This window comes from Vulpes lagopus, chromosome 4 (assembly GCF_018345385.1).
Source record: "Vulpes lagopus strain Blue_001 chromosome 4, ASM1834538v1, whole genome shotgun sequence".
Taxonomy (NCBI): domain Eukaryota; kingdom Metazoa; phylum Chordata; class Mammalia; order Carnivora; family Canidae; genus Vulpes; species Vulpes lagopus.
In genome coordinates, this window is record NC_054827.1 from 47146667 (window position 1) to 47163314 (window position 16648).

The 16648-nt window shown below is 39.0% G+C and overlaps 1 protein-coding gene across 4 annotated transcripts in view; it reads left to right on the forward strand.

Moving 5' to 3' along the window:
- The window catches only part of CALD1 (caldesmon 1), a 188341-nt gene that overhangs the window by 50312 nt on the left and 121381 nt on the right, over nt 1-16648 (forward strand). For 3 of the 4 annotated variants that reach the window (XM_041753119.1, XM_041753122.1, XM_041753124.1), the window contains exons 2-3: nt 1904-1942; nt 15571-15664. The gene's annotated coding sequence lies outside the window, so the exon portion shown is untranslated. The remainder of the gene's footprint in view (nt 1-1903; nt 1943-15570; nt 15665-16648) is intronic. The other variant, XM_041753120.1, reaches the window with a different exon arrangement.

Genomic DNA, 16648 nt, shown 5'->3' on the forward strand with positions numbered 1-16648 from the left:
AAACAGTGTATCTCTGCAGCCTCAAAAGCATTTAAATTCTGGCTAAATGTAATGTTTTTCTCTCTCAATCTTCTGGTAGATTCCATGTAATATATTTATAGTTCTGTTTGAGGTTCTGGGATGGCATTCATATGTAGCCTTAGTTCTGTTACTTGCAGTCATTTGTTTTTCATTCTTGCACAATAATTTGTCACAATCACATTTTTATATTCCAAACATGTAAGAATTGTTGTCTCTGGAAAACATATTTTAGAACTGTTTCCTTTTGAAGCTGCAAGGCATGTCTTACAGTTATATATTTCAGCTCTGTTTATCCTGTAATTGTGCCTGAATTTTGGCAGAATTGCCATTTCAAAAGAGAGACACAGAGCTACCCAGTAGTTATTTGGTGACAATTGCCAAAAGGTTTTCTTGAATAATTTGTCTTTTTCATTTAATTCAGTCAACTCAGCTATTAATGTTAAAACTGATGAGTCTTCTATTGGTATTTTTGTCGGCATGTAGAGGCATCGCTATATTTAAACAGTGCTATTTTTTGAAGATAAAACTATTATGGACTGTTCAATCTGAAATGTCATATTAATGTGAGAATGGTTTCATTGACCCATCTGTATTTTCACTCCATCCTCCATTTGGTTAATAAAGGACATCATTGTTTATTTTTTTTTTTTTAAGATTTTACTTATTTATTTGAGAGAGAGAGAGAATGAGCAGAGGAGAGGGGCAGAGGGAGAAGCAGACCCCCCCACCCCGATGTGGGGCTCCACCCAAGGACTCCAGGGTCATGACCTGAGCCTAGGGCAGATGCTTAACTGAATGAGCCACCCAGGCACCCCTAACACACATCATTTTTTAGAAGATAGCAGCCTGGTTTTAAGTTTGTGGCTCTAACAGATTGAAGTTGGGATATTGTCCACATTACCATCAACCATCTAATATAATTGCCAATAAAAATGTCAGTACCAGACTTCAGTAACACTCTGATTGTCCACCTTGCATCGGCTCTCTGTCTGGTCCCAGGAAGAAGGACACTGGATAATGAATCAAGATTCAAAAATGAAAAAGTATGAGCATCGGGGGACCTCATTTATTATTTATGTAACATATATTTATTGAGAAAATAATATGTATTCAGAACTATGCTAAGCACCGGGGATGCAGAAGTAAGACAGCAAGAGGGTAGATCTCATATTTAGTGTTCTTATCACAATAAAAAATTTTTAAAAAAGGACTCACCCAGGGGCTCCTGGGTGGCTTGGTCAGCTAACTGTCTGATTTTTGGTTTCAGCTCACGTCATAATCTCTGGGTCATGGGATGAAGCCTGAGTCTGGCTTTGAGCTCAGCATGGAGTTTGCTTGAGATTCTCTCCCCTTTCCTTGGTCTCCCCCCCCCTTGCTCATGCTCTCTGTCTCTCCCAAATAAATAAAAAATTAAATTTAATAAATAGAACTCAACCCAAAGAAAGAAGTCAATAAGACAGAAATGGAAGTATTTATTTCCTACTAAAGAGTTAGCTCTGTGAGGACAGAGATCTCTCTTAATCTCTGCTATATCCATTTTGGGTTTTTAAAAAGATTTTATTTATTTATTTATTTATTTATTTATTTATTTATTTGAGAGAGAGTGTGTGTGCACAAGTGGGAGGAGGGGCAGTGGGAGAGGAAGAGAGAGAATCTCAAGCGGACCCCACAGTGAGCACAGAGATCAGTGTGGCACTTGATCTCATGACCCTCATGATGTGAGTGGAAACCAAGAGCTCAATGCTTAACTGACTGAGCCACCCAAGTGCCCCCAACAACTTCCATTTAATAACTGGATATAGAATCCTAAATTGGGTCTGACTTATTGTCTCATGAAATAGGAATACTATAAGAGCCAATTTAAATTTTTTTTTCTCTATAGGACATACACGAGGAATGATATTCACAGGAATACACAGAGGTAGGCCTTTTTCTTCTACTCAAAAAAGATTCCTAGAATGTAATTGAGTGAGAGTCAAGTTTATAGGGGTAACCCTGAGTACTTCCTAATGTTTTAAAAAGTAAATCATGTGGAATCTGAAATTTCTGATGACACATAGCACCAATACTTATGCTGTGGTTGAGACTCCATATGGAAACCCACAGTGGTGTGCCACCATGCCTTGACAGATCTATTTGATGTTCAAGTACTTTGAAGTAAGGACAGTTGCTTGAAGGATTTGTCACTTGTTACACTCTCCCCACTAAATGATTGCTGCAAAGACAGGTCAAATGGAAAGGCCCACAAAGAATCAATTCTTGATATTATTATTTCTAAAAATTTTAGCCCATGGTACCAGGTGGGAATTAAACAGTGGATTGATCTGATTTCTAAAAACGAATGTAGTGATTGATTTGTCCTAAAATGAAAAATAACTAGCTCCTGCTAAATGAACTTTGTTGTTAAACACCAAATAAAAGAAGAATGGTGTTCTGCAAAAAGAATAGATTTGAGGACCCTGATCTACCCACCACTAGCTGAAAGAGTTTGGGTAAATCCTTTAACCTCTCTAGATCTTTCTAAGTCCCATTTATAAAATGTTGTAAATGATACTTGTCTTACTGACCTATGGGGTCACCATGAAAATCATTTGAGGGAAGGGATATGAAAGCTCTGTTTACTATAAAAGTGCTATGTATTTATATTCTTAACCCACTTGTGATGTCACTAGTCACTTGAAAATTAGTTCACAAACCAATCTCGTTGATGATAGAAGCATAATTGTCCTGTGACCAACCCACTTTGTCCCTACCAAGCATTCCAGACATTTCAGTGCAGGAACAAGGTCTATGGGAAAAAGTCAAAAGGAGACTGATCAGAGGAATTCCACTGGCCCTTCCCAGGGCCCTGTGCACAAAATGGTCCCCCATGCTTTGTTATTTTGCTGTTTTGCCCATGTCCACAGTTTCCAAGACAATAACAGACTAATAGCTGGGTGATGATGAAGAGAGTAAGTGTGATGTTACACCAGTTTTCTAGTGCAAAGGACTCGGCATCTCATCCATGGGATTGCAGCCTCCACTGTCTACTTTTCCAGCTGGGTGTGCAGACAGATAATGCAGAGGCTGGTTTTCTTTAAAATGCTGAGGAATGACATCAACCAGTGATTTTTCTCAGCGCTACCCACACAGATGGTTTCACCTTTTGTTACATGGGTTGGACAAGATGATTCTAGGTTCTGGAGTAAGCCCTGAGCCCTCCTCCTGTCTAGGTTACCTAGGTCAGCATTTTATCCTTCACACCAACTGAGCTCAAGGCTCTGGATGAGGTCTCAGTATATAGCTCTCGGGTGGAGGAGAGTGGTGAGCTGTGCTGGCTGGTTAGAAAGTGGAGAAGAGGAGCAGGATCATTCCACTTTGGGTATCATTTTGCTTTGTGTTTTTGCTCATCTGAAACAACTGGGTGTAATAGAAATATAATATGTAGCCCTGATCTTAGGTACTTAAATTTCAAGCAGCAATGAAGTGAATACTAGAAAAAGTTTTAATAATACTTAAGTAAACAAGTACATATTGTACAGTGGAAACATAAAAATCAATTCACTGAATCAATAAAGTATAATGAGTTGACTAAATTGAATAAATAATCCAATTGTGTGGATGACCTAGCATCTCAACTGGAAAGTACTGCTCCTTTGTGAATATCCAAAATTCCTGAAGACCAACTTCATGGATAAGACTATCAATAAAGTGAGAGTCTACTGGAATTAAAGGGATTCAATCATGAGCATTCTAATTTTTGTAGTTGCTTCTTTGTGTAAGTTCTCTTTGTATAAGAAGCTATGCACAGTTTCCTTTTGTGTAGGTATGTATGTGGTAAGGACATTTAACATGAGCTGTACCCTTTTAACAAACTTTCAGGTGCACAGCGCTGTATTATTAACTGTAGGCACTGTGCTGGGCTGCAGATCTTTACAACCTATCCATCTTGCTGGCAAGGATGTAGAAAAAATCAGAGCCCTCATACACTGTTGGTAAGAAGATAAAAATAGTGCAGCCACTTTGAAAAAATGTCCTCAAATTATTAAACACAAAATTACCATATGACCCTGCAATTCCACCCCCAAGAGAAATGAAAAAATATGTCCACACAAAAAGTTGTACACAAATGTTTACAACAGCATTATTCATAATAGCCAAAAAATAGAAACAACCCAAATGTCCATTGGTGGATGAGTGGATAGACAAAATGTGATCTATCCATACATTGGAATAATATTTGGCCATAAAGTTAATGAAGTACTAATACCTGCTACCATATGGATGAACTTTGCAAACATTGTGCTAAGTAAAATAATTTTGTCACGAAAGACCACATATTATATGATTCCATTCATATGGAATGTTCAGAACAGGGAACTTTATATAGAGACAGAATATAGAGTAATGGTTGCTTCAGTCTGGGGGAGGTAGGGGAGACTGGGAGGAGAGTAATGGCCACAGGGTATAGGGTTTCTTTTGGGGTGATGAAAACATTCTATATTGATTTTGGTGTTGGTTGCTCAACTCTGAATATGATAAAATCTTTTGCATCATACACTTGAAATGGATGACTCGTATTATGCAAACTCTATCTTAACAACACTATTATTTTAGAAATAGAGTAACATTTGATAAATAATAGATTCTTAATTTCAAAAGCAAAGAAGCCATACATAAACACATGGAAAGAATAGATACAGGAAGACTACATTTGTTGGAAAATTAAATATACATAAAAATCAAATGCAGTTTCTTATCATTCATTGGATCCCAAACATTTAACATAGCACATTATAAACAATACAACAAGCATCAGAGCTTGTTGATAATGATAATGATGACAGCGATGATAGTGGTGGTGATACCAGTGCTGGTGTTGACAACAAAAGCAACTACCTCTCCACAGTGTTTCGGCTTTTTTTTTTTTTTTTTTATGATAGGCACACAGTGAGAGAGAGAGAGAGAGAGAGGCAGAGACACAGGCAGAGGGAGAAGCAGGCTCCATGCAGGGAGCCCGATGTGGGACTCGATCCCGGGACTCCAGGATCACACCCTGGGCCGAAGGCAGGCACTAAAGCACCGAGCCACCCAGGGATTCCCTCATCAGGTCTTTCTTAACGTATGGTAGTTATACCAACGTCCAGCTGCAGGTACACCAGGATTCTATAGAGAGAAAGTTACATTTTTTTCTCAAGAGTTAATGTCTCTTATGTTTGTAGCCACAGGAAACATCACACGCTGACGTCAGCTGCTTTCCCATGAGAAGTCTAGAAATTTCATAATGCCATAAATGACTTTCTCTTTCCTATTTGCTTCAGACAAGTAGAGGACTTTTCACAAAGCTTAAAAATAAACATCTGACCTTCACCCTGCCTTGGATACATTCTTACTGCTTCTCCAATCAGAAATTATCTTGCATCTAAAATTCTACTCTCATTCTTCTATTAACAATTGAAAGATTTTAGCCAATACAAACAGCATCATGGATTATTCTTAATTCTGTAATTGTTCAAGGAGAAATAGGAAAGGTTGCAGCAAACAGATACTGTTTAAAGGCATCAAGGCCCCCCCTTCATACTATTATGTAATCTTGTTCTGTTGCTTTCAGAATTTTTTTTCTTTCCATAGCTGTGTAAACATGGCTCCTCTGAGAACATATATCTGAGCTATATCCTTTGTATTCCTGGAAGTTTTAAGGGAAATTCAACAACATTCTATACCTATAACAGTATAGAAATAAGCCAAGGGTTGATTTGATTCATTCTGTTTTCTGGATACAGAATAATTCAAGGAGGGTGGTAAAGAAAGGATATAAGTTCATTTGGGGCCAATAGCATTCTAGGTCCAATACTAGGTTCATTATGTGCATTCTCATCCATTCATTGCCTCAGTCCCCTGACAAACTTTTATGGGATATATGTCATATGCCATGGAATATGCAAAATGCTCGGGATAGAATTATCAATAAAGACTGTGCATTTTATTCCCATGACATATTTTGTCCTGTAACTGGAAGCTATGTCTCCCTCTCCCCTTCACCTGCTTTTCCCAAACTTCCACCCCCTTCTTCCTGGCAACCATCAGCTAGTCCTCTGAATTTATGGGTCTGATTCAGCTTTTTGTTTGTTTATTCATTTGTATGTGTATGTTTTTTTAGATGCCACTTATGAGTGGAACCAAATGGTATTTGTCTTTCTCAGTCTGACTTCTTTCACTTAGCATCATACCCTCTAGATTCATCCGTGTTGCCTCACATGTCATGATCTCACCCTTTTTATGGCTTCATAATATTCCCATGTCTGTGTGTACATGCATGCATGTATGTATCAACCAAATTTCCTCATCTATTAATGGACACTTAGATTGCTTCCATGTCTTGTCTATTGTAAATAATGCTGTAATAAACATAGGGGTGCAGATACCTTCTTGAGTTAAGTGTTTTTGTTTTCTTTGGGTAAATACTCAATAGTGGAATTGTTTGATTATATGGTATTTCTATTTTTAACTTTTTGAGGAACCTCCATACTGCTTTTCACAGTAGCTGTACCAATTTACATTGCCACCAGCAGTGCACAAGGGTTCCTTTTTCTCCATTTCCTTGCCAGCACCTGTTACTTCTAATCATTTTGATTTTATTTTATTTATTTATTTATTTTTCATTTTGATCTTAAAATAAATAACTGATATCCAACAAAGAATTTCCTTAAGGTCATACCTCTATCATGACCCCACAACCTGTACTCTCTCACAATTCAGTGCTGTTTTCAAGGGAAAGACCAATATCCAACCCAACTGAATAGTTTGAAGCTTTGTCAGCAATGCAGTGAAACTGTTGCAGACTGCCAAGAGAACTTTTACTTTCATCGAACCATTGACTTTTTCTTGAATTACATGAACAATTTCCTTAGTTTCTTGCTTTATTTAACCTGCTTGGCTAAATAAATTCCTAACATAGTATTCTATTAAATGCACCTTGTCTCTCTTATCTACTAATTTATATGAATATTTTTATATGTCCATATGCAAAATTCCATAGTAATGTGAAATACGTTCGTCATGAGAACCAAGAGACTCTCCCACAGACATAAAAATTCACACTGAAATGCAAGCGTACTCTGGATGAATAGTACTCAAGATACACAGGCAAAAACTTAAATGGAAACATACGATTTAAATAAGTAAAGAAGAGACCTTGTGCAAGAGCTTGATGCACATGTACACCACTGGAGGTAGATCTGGGAAGGTGGGTGGTTGAAAGGAAGAAGAGAAACAGTGTGGTTAGTGAGCAAGGGGCTGAATGGATGTGCAGTTTCACCACATCTTAAGATGATAAGTAGCCCCTATATTTGAATTGCTTTGGTATGGGCCACTTGCAATAACATTCAAACTTTCCCTTCTAAGATATAGTAAGCCAAAATATATCTATGGAAAGTTCACTAAGTCATTGGTAAATAATCCAGTGTTGACTTTTAATTTAGAAATAACTGGCCAAATTGATCCCAGCCTTTCTGACTACAGCTTTCCCCCGACAGAGTACATTGATTTGTATTACCTTCTTGTTTTCTCTCTTTGTTTGTCTTTCTTTTTATTATTTTATTTTCCTACTGGTATAATATATGACCAGAAATATTGAACTTTCATGATTTTATATATTTTGAGCTCATAAATTCTCTTAGTTGTCATCTTTTCTAACTGAGGCTTCATCTTTTTCTCTTCACATATAGTAAAAACAATCTTATTGATACATAACATACATAAAAGTGTACACATCATAATTGGACTGCATAATGAATTTTCACTAAATGAACATAATGGTACAGTCCCCACCCAGATCAAGAAGCAGAACATTACAGGGCACCAAGGTGCCTCAGTTGGTTAAGCGTATGCCTTCGTCCCAGATTGTGTTCTCAGGGTCCTGGGATCGAGCCCGAATCTGGGTCCATGGGCGGCAGGGAATCTGCTTCTCTCTTTCTCTCCCACTGCCCCTACCCCTGCCCCCACCCCCGCTCAGGTGCATGCTCTCTTTCTCTCTCAAATAAATAAATGAAATATTTTTTAAAGAAAGAAACAGAACATTACTAGCACCCCAAAAGCTCCTCTTGTACCTCCTTTTACATTCAACCTCCTCCCCTTACCTCCACTGCCTCAGGATAACCATTATTCTGATTTCTAACACCAAGTATTAGTTTTGTTTGTTTTTAAATTTTATATTAATGGAATCCTTCTGTGTGTATGTGTGTGTACATGTGTGTGTGTGTGAGACTTCCGTTGTTTAACATTATGCTTCTGAGATTCATTGCTTAAGCAATACTTAGGTTATTCTAATTGTTATACAGTATTTCATTGTTTGCCTGCCACAACTTATCCACTTTACTATTGGTAGACAATGAGGTAATTTCCTGTTTGTGGCTATTATAAAAACTGCCACTGTCAGCATTCTATTCTAGTTCACGTCTTCTGATGAATATGTGCATGGATTTTTAAAAAAGATTTATTTTTTGAGAGAGAGAGTATGTGTGTGTGTGTGTGTGTGTGTGTGTGTGTGTGAATAGGTGGAAGGGCAGAGGGAGAGGGAGAGAGACTCCTCAAGCAGATTCTCCACTGAGCATAGAACTGACATAGGGCTCAGTCTCTGGACCCCGAGATAACAACCTGAGCCAAAAACAAGTCAGACGGCCAACCAACTGAGCCACCCAGGCACCCCTAGATTTTTGTTGTGTGTATACCTAAGAGGAAGATATCTTGGTTACAAGATACACAAATATTCCATTTCAGCAGCTGAAACTGCCAAATATTTTTCCTAAGTGATTGTACCAGTACGTTGCCACAGCAGTGCATGAGAGAGTTCCAGTTGCTCAACAACACTGAATTGTCAGTCTTTTAAATATTCTAATGGTGTGTGGTTTTAATTTGAAATTTTTTAATGATTAAAAAGATTGAGCACTTTTTCATATGCTTATTGGTCATTTTTAAAAAGATTTTATTTATTCATGAGAGACACAGAGAGAGAGAGAGAGAGAGAGAGAGAGAGACAGAAACACAGACAGAGAGAGAAGCAGGCTCCATGCAGGGAGCCCGATGTGAGACTCATTCCCAGGTCTCCAGGATCGCGCCCTGGGCCGAAGGCAGGCACTGAACCACTGAACCACTCAGGCTCCCAATTGGCCATTTTAGTATCCTCTTTTGTGAAGTGCCTATCAAAGCCTTTACCCATTTTCCTATTGGGTCATCTATCATTTTCTTACTGATTTGTGGGAATTCTTTATATATTCTGACTGTAAGTCCTTTGCCAGATATACGTATTACTAATATTTTTTTTTCTCAACCCATGGCTTGCCTTTTCATTTTCTTTGTGGTTCTTAATTTTAGTGCAGTAAAATTTACCAATTTTAATGCTTTATGATTAGGGATTTATAAAATCTTTACCTGTCTCAAGAACATGTACATATCTTCTGCTTTTTTTCTGAAATCTTTTATGTGTAAGCTTTCACATTTAGATCTACACTCAATCTGGAATTTTAAGGGGGAGTGGGGTAGAGGGTTTGGTGTTAAACAGAAGACTTAGTTTTCTTTTATTCCATAGGCATACCCAATTGAAGTGCTCCATGCTGTTGCTTTCTCCAGATAGGGTTGCCCTATGTTCTGGGAGTTTGATAGATTTGGAAAGTTCACTTTAGTTGAATTAGGGCTGAGGTGAGTTTGTATCACCCCATGGACCTTTGGTCTGCCCCCTCTCTGTGGGTGAGCCTTCCAAGGGTCCTATTGAGATTGTATCCCCAGACACTTTTTATTTTTATTTTCCTTGCTTCCATTTTTATTTTTATCGAAGCATAATTTACATATAGTAACATTTCCTCCTTTTAATAAGGTTACATAAGTTTTGACAAACGTGTATAGCTGTGTAAAAACCACTCCAACTAGACATAGAGTAGCTCTGTTGAGTCCAGAATGTTTCCTCCTTCTGGAAGCTTTTCCTACTCAGCTCTGTGCAGCTGCTGAAAACTGTGGTGTGTAGATGTATCCTGCTTGGTTTCTTATTCTCTCTCATGCTTTTGTGTCTTAAGGATTCAGCAAATGTCTTGAGGGAGAAATAACTGAATGTGAGGCCACTTTTCCAGGCCTTCCTCCCCTCCAGAATGTTGACCCCTTAAGTCTTGGTTACTGAAGCAGCTCTCTGATGCCTTCGAGCAGATTTTTACTTTTGGAATTTTATCCAGATTTTCTGTCTGTTCTCAGCAAGAGCACTAAACTGCCACAAGCTACTCCATTATAGGCGAATGCATAAGTCAGTCTATCTGCATTAAACAGACTCATTAAGAACCCCCTCCAAAAAAAAATTTTTTTTGTATAGATCTCAAAAGAGTAAAAGAAATGTCATTGTTGGCAGCTATGACTACTCCAAGTGTTCAGTCATGGGAAGAGCTTTGGAGTCAAACAAATCTGGGTATAGTTCCAGCTCTGCTACTTATTAACTATGTGTTAGTGAATCTGAATCTGTTTCCTTGCTTTCAGATGGGGCTAATAAAAACAACCAGTTTCATAGTTTTCTTTTGAAGATTAAATGAGATAACAGATGTCAAGTACCTTGCACATAGTATGCATTCAGTAAATGATAGATATTATTTTGTAATATATTATCATTTCTCTTAAGAGTTATCAAATACACTCATGTCTTAGAAATGATGGGGAAGGGGTAGGCGAGGTCATGGTCCCTGCAAGCAGTACCCTTTTCTGAGCAGCCTATTTGATGCTGAAAGGGATGAGCTTGTTTTATTCACAACCATTACAAAGTCATTCACAGATACTGAGACATGCACAAGACATTTTTTCATTCCAGAAGGTCATAGAATTCTATGCAAACCATCTGAACTGGAAGGATCTTAAATCTCTATTCCAAAAAAATTAATGTTACAGATGAGGCAATCAAGGGTCCTAAAGTGGTTAAATGACTTGGTCAAGGTCAGTTTACTCGTTAGTATTTATTTAAGTGACCAAATTCCCTAAGAGCACATATTTCTTCCCTCCTAAAAGCACTCCTAGCTCCCATATTCAACTATAAATGAAAAAGAGAGACAATTCACAAGGGACAATTAGTGATGTTTTATTGTTACTGGCTCATTCTGACTAAAACCCATAGATCTATTTTAAAATATTTTATTTTAATTTCCATCCTTGCAAATTATGTGACTTCCTGCCAACTAAGACTGACACAGCTACTTACTATTCCTTTCCCATTCCAAGGATCATATCCTGTAGCTTCTCGTTCTTCTGTTATTAAGAAATATTCCATCTTATCCCCTGATGCACAAGACTAATAGGAGCTCACATAAACCCACAGAAAACATCTCTCTTCAAGGTTGCCTAGTGAGAGGAGGTGCAGGGGGCCTCCACCATTCTGAGCACTGAATGCAGGGGTGGCCATGTGTGGTCCCTGGCACTCTTCTCTATGGCGAGGGCCAGATCACCAGCAGCACTGCCACTGTCATGATTTCCAGCAAAGGTCACACTTCGAGGATCGTTTTTTGGTAAGTCCCCTTGTTCAGCACATCTTTCAGCATTGCATACTCTGCCAACAGACAGATAAGCCTGAGTCCCATATGGGTCAAGTAACTTGAAAGAGTATCATGATCACAGAGCACACAGTCATCTCATAAAAGCCTCTCCCTCATGCTAGGATTCTCAAGGGCTCTTCCTGGAACACTCTTTCCCTAGATCTTCAGATGGGTTACTCCTCCCTGGAAATGCATTTTCAGCCTCCATGTCTTCTCTTCAGAGAGACCATCTTTCACTACACAATCTCCAGTGGCCTTCCAGTGGCCTTCTACTACAACATGCTGTTTTATTTACTCACGCTCAGAAACACGTGTGTTGTCTGTACTCCACCAGAACACAAGCTCTGGGAAAGCAGCCCTTGCTCATTCATCTCTGTGTGCCCCATCCTGGCTCAGAGTACCCACTCAATGAGTGAGTGAATGTGGGCATGGATCCTTTCAATACACCCATCAGGCCGAGTCAGCCCTTGGGTTTGAATACTTGCTTTACCACTTACCAGCTGGGTGAATTGAGGCAAACAACTTAAAGACAATGAGTTTCTTCATGCTCACCCTAAGATAAGAATACATACCTCACTAGGTTGCCACAGAGATCAGATGACATCGATGTGCACCATGTGCTTAGCACAAGGGCTGGCACTGGGAGTCCTTAATACATAGTATTTATTATGTCCAAAATGAAAGCAGAGCATATTATAAAAGAGTCATGGGGGGATTTTTAAAGGTCAATATTAATGTATTAATATTAATCAGTATGAATGTTAAAATCAAGGGTCCTAATTCAACCACATAAGATAAAATTTTAAATTAAATTAAAACCTGCTTCTTGTTGGCTAGACAAAGTGATTCATTTTTGTGAAAGATCCCTAATTTAACCTTTGCAATAACTACCTGTTATTGTCATTATAGATCATTTAAGACCCTCCCCTTCACCCAACCCTCTGGTATCCATTCAGAAAATGGCATCTTTTCTAGAATATTTGTGGCAGGAATTTTCAGGTAGAATTGCAATCACTTCTTGCAAATACACACTGGCAATGGTTTTTCCTTTTTTTTTTTTTTTTTCATTTGGGTAACCTAGGAAGGTGCTGGTTTCTGTTTCTTATGCTACCGACTGGCTTTAAGCTAGGGATTTTTTGAGGTTTTTAAGAGAATCACTACTCTTGGAGGACTAGAAATCTGATTGAGGGGAGAGACATTTCTCCTTTCCTTTTACTACACCTTGATTCTCCCAGAGCAAATTTTCATATAAAACCCAAATGTCCCCCCATGCCTGAGCAGATGGTTCAGTCAAAGGAGCAATGAATAGCACCTGGCTGTTTGCCACGGGCTGGGAAGGGGGTCATGGGAGGAAGGGAAGCCCACTTGCCTAACGTAATCCTGCTCTCTCTCCTTCCTCTCCTCCTCCATCTCACCTCTTTCCTTCTTTGCCATCTGGTCTAGACTCAGCTTTGCCTGCAGACAATCTCAGTAACTGCCTCTGAGCCAGGTCAACCAGAACCCATGTGCTGGGCACTGAATTAAAAAGCTTAAAAGGGCCCAGTGAGTCATAGTTCACCCAGAAATCTATTTGAAGTTGCAAAGTAACTAATGGTAGAAAAAGATCTTAACACAGGGAGGAAGAGCTTCCATCAGTTTTGTGGCCCTTGGATTCTAACTTTCTAACTTGGAAAACAGGAAAGCGTATCTGAAGACAAACTCCACTTCCAGTGACTTTGCCATTTCTCCCAAAAGCCTTTCTTTTCTGTCTCACCAACAAGACAGTTCATGAACATAGACCCAGATACTATAGAGCAAAACAAATTTTTTCCCACCAATAGCATTTTCTTCCTCTACTTTTCCTTTATTCCTTCCTAAATTTAAAAAGAAAATTGAGGATGGTGAGAATTGAAAGCAGGGAAAGGAAAACTAGGCAAATAAATACTGATCCTGCCAGAGGGTTTAGGAAGGTACTGTCGATTATTTTCTCTGCTTATTTAAATGCCTCTCAGTATGTTTAGTTACAGTGTAGGTACATAACTCTTGCTTTCTTCTAGTCTGATGTCTTTGTTAAAGCCCAAAGGCCAAGGATGGGAGGCTTCTCTGGGGAGGGTACTATAATCTACATCACATTCCAGATATAGGCAGCTTTTTTAAGGTGCAAATTCCTGGGCACCTCTCTTGAGTGCCCCATATATTTTTTAAAAGCAACCCCCCTCCACCCAAAGATTCTGTTGTGCAGCCAGTCTGAGAACCCATATTCTGGGGGTTCAATACACCATAAACACCGTAAGACCAAGTACCACTGCTGTTTGTTCATTGGCATATCCTTGATATGTTCCTGGCACACAGAGGGCACTCAATCCATATGTGTTTGTAAACTGATTTGTAGGAACACTCTTTGTTATCAGGTCTCATCTAAACTCCATCCTCAAGCACTCTGCTAATTAATTGTTTAGCATGTGGTTTTTATTTTGGCGGGAAGACAAATGGAACAGAGATTGCCTTGAAAGCTAATGAAGGTTAATATGCACAAAATTTGGCCTACAGTTTTGGGAAACTCATCCATCGTTTACATTCACTTATTCAACAAATATTTCTTGATGTCCTCCTGAATGCTGGCAGGGGCTAGGAGCTCTGAGGAACTGGATGATGAAGCAGCCTTGTACCAGCTTTCCACCTAGGAAATGCCTCCCAATTTTATTGTCCTCTTCTCCTATCCCCTCAAGTTTATAGAAAAGACCTCCAAACTTGAATCCACCATAGAAGAAAAGGAATTTAAATGGGATCTGGAGCTCTTTTCATTCTCTGGCTTTGTAACCCAGAAGTGTAATTGTAGGTTTTATCACTCCAACTGAATTTTAGTCTCCTTAAGATGAGGGCCCACATTCCCGGAATGCTGAACAAAGAACTTTGAATGTATGGCAGTACGACAAGAGATGTTTGTGCTTGAGACCAGTGGGAAGAGGTGATAGACCGGTGGGAAGAGGTAGAGAGAAGGGAGCTGTAGACAGCCTGAGTGGCCACTCAAGATTAAGGAAAGGGAGGCATCTAGATTTGCTGATGAATTTGTGAGCCCCTCAAGGTTCCTTGATCCGACTTTGCAAAATAGTCTTCCTCAGATGGATACAAACCATAAGTAACATGCTAAGCATGTTTTTGTGTTGTTTTGTTTTTTTTTTGCCTGTGAAACCTGAAATGAGAATCTAAGAATCTAGGCCCAGTTTCTAGCAGCGAGATTCCAAGCCAGTCCCCTCACCTCCATGACTTTCTGTTTTCTTCCAATGCCTGGTGGCAGAGGCTGGGAATGGACGAAAGCAAACTATATTCTTAAGGTCCACTTGAAACCCATTATTATAGTCAATTAAAGGCAAACATTAAATGCACAAAGTTGCATTTCATACTCGTACTCATTAGAAGTCCTTGTTGCGTCGTGTTGGAGAAGGTTTAGGGTTATGATGGTAATTTGCTTCACAGTTGTTATTTCTTGGTCTTTGTAATGTTTAATATTTATTGCTGTGTTTTAAGTGCAAGAGAGTTAATTCTAGATTATCTACTAGTACATTTCTATATATTTGTAATCCTCCGGTCTCTCTTCTTCTACCAATTAGTTAAGCTCCTGAGACCATCACCAACAGAGAAGACTCTGGACAAAGCAAAGGGTCCAAACGGTTTTTGAGAATCTGAAGCTTAGAGGGATTGAGGGTTGAGCTTGGAGATGAGAGTGTCCTTGACTATGTTCTAAAGTCTTTGCCTTTGATTATTGGCATTTGTACTACTCCCTGCTTTGTATTAACAATACCACCTTCTCTACCCCCATTATTTCGAGTAAATTAAGGGTTGACTCTGGAATCATTGTATTCATGTTTGTTTGTTTTTTTTTAAAGGCAAGTGCACAACATCCTTTGGTGCCTTATTTCCCCTTTAAGGCCCTAACTCATAATAGTACCCAAGGAAGACATATTTTAAAACAAGTAGTCTACATTAACTAAAATTCACTCCACTTAATCACGTTTCCATCCTCGTTTTATACCAGGTATCATTAAAACATTTTAAGAAACTTCAATCAAATTCTACAGAAATTGGTGATCAACCAGAAGGCTCAGAAGTGGACATTTGATCACTTACCTGTGAGTAGCATTTATGTGATTGAGGGGGAGGAGGAAGCTCTGTTCTTAGCAATTATACAGCCTCTCTGCATAATTTTTTACATTCTTGCACCTAAACATGCACTGTGAGAAGCCAGGCTTTCTGCTATGCTCCTTATTGTTTATTTACCAGTTAAACTATCAAGTTTGGAAGGAATTATTTCTTCTGCTTTATAATTTGATTTTTTTTCCTTAATTTTTTCCTGCATGTATAATATCTTAAGCAAAAACAGTCCCAGATCAATAATAATGAAGTCCTCACTTCCAGCAAAGAATGCTAATGACTTGAGGAAATAGATGAGTCAGTCTTCCGCAGGGAATAAGCTCATCTTTGCACAGACACTGGTGATTTGGGGGGCAGTAAGTACCTATCACTTCCCATGAACCCACCTCGGCTAGAAGGTTCCACAGGCAGAGGGTCTACTGGGAAGCAGAAAGAGAGGATTTTAGAAGGTAGAGGATGGAGAATGTAAAGGAGACTTCACTTGTTCACCATTTTGCCCAGGCTGGCACCAGTAGGAGGGCAAGTTTTTCAAGAACTGAGCACGGTTCCCAGACATTTGTTGTTTCTGGATTTTATCCCTTGCACCCTGTATTAGTTTGCTTGTGTTGCTATAGCAACATACGGCAGACCCAATGGCTTAAGCAACAAAAATTGCCTCACAGTCCTGGAGGCTAGAAGTCTGAGATAGAGGTGTCATCAGGGTTGGCTTCTCCTGAGGCCTCTCTGCTTGGTTTGCAGATGACTGTCTTCTCCCCATATCTTCACACAGCCATCCTGTAGCATGTCCATGTGTTTGGTTTTTCTCTTTCTCTCTCTCTCTCACTGTCCAACATTTCCTCTTCTGATAAGGACACCAGTCATATCAGATTAAGGCTCACCCTAATCATTTCATTTTAAGTGAATCACCTCTCTAAAAACTTGATCTTCAATATGGGTTACATTCTAAAGTACTGGAGGTTAGG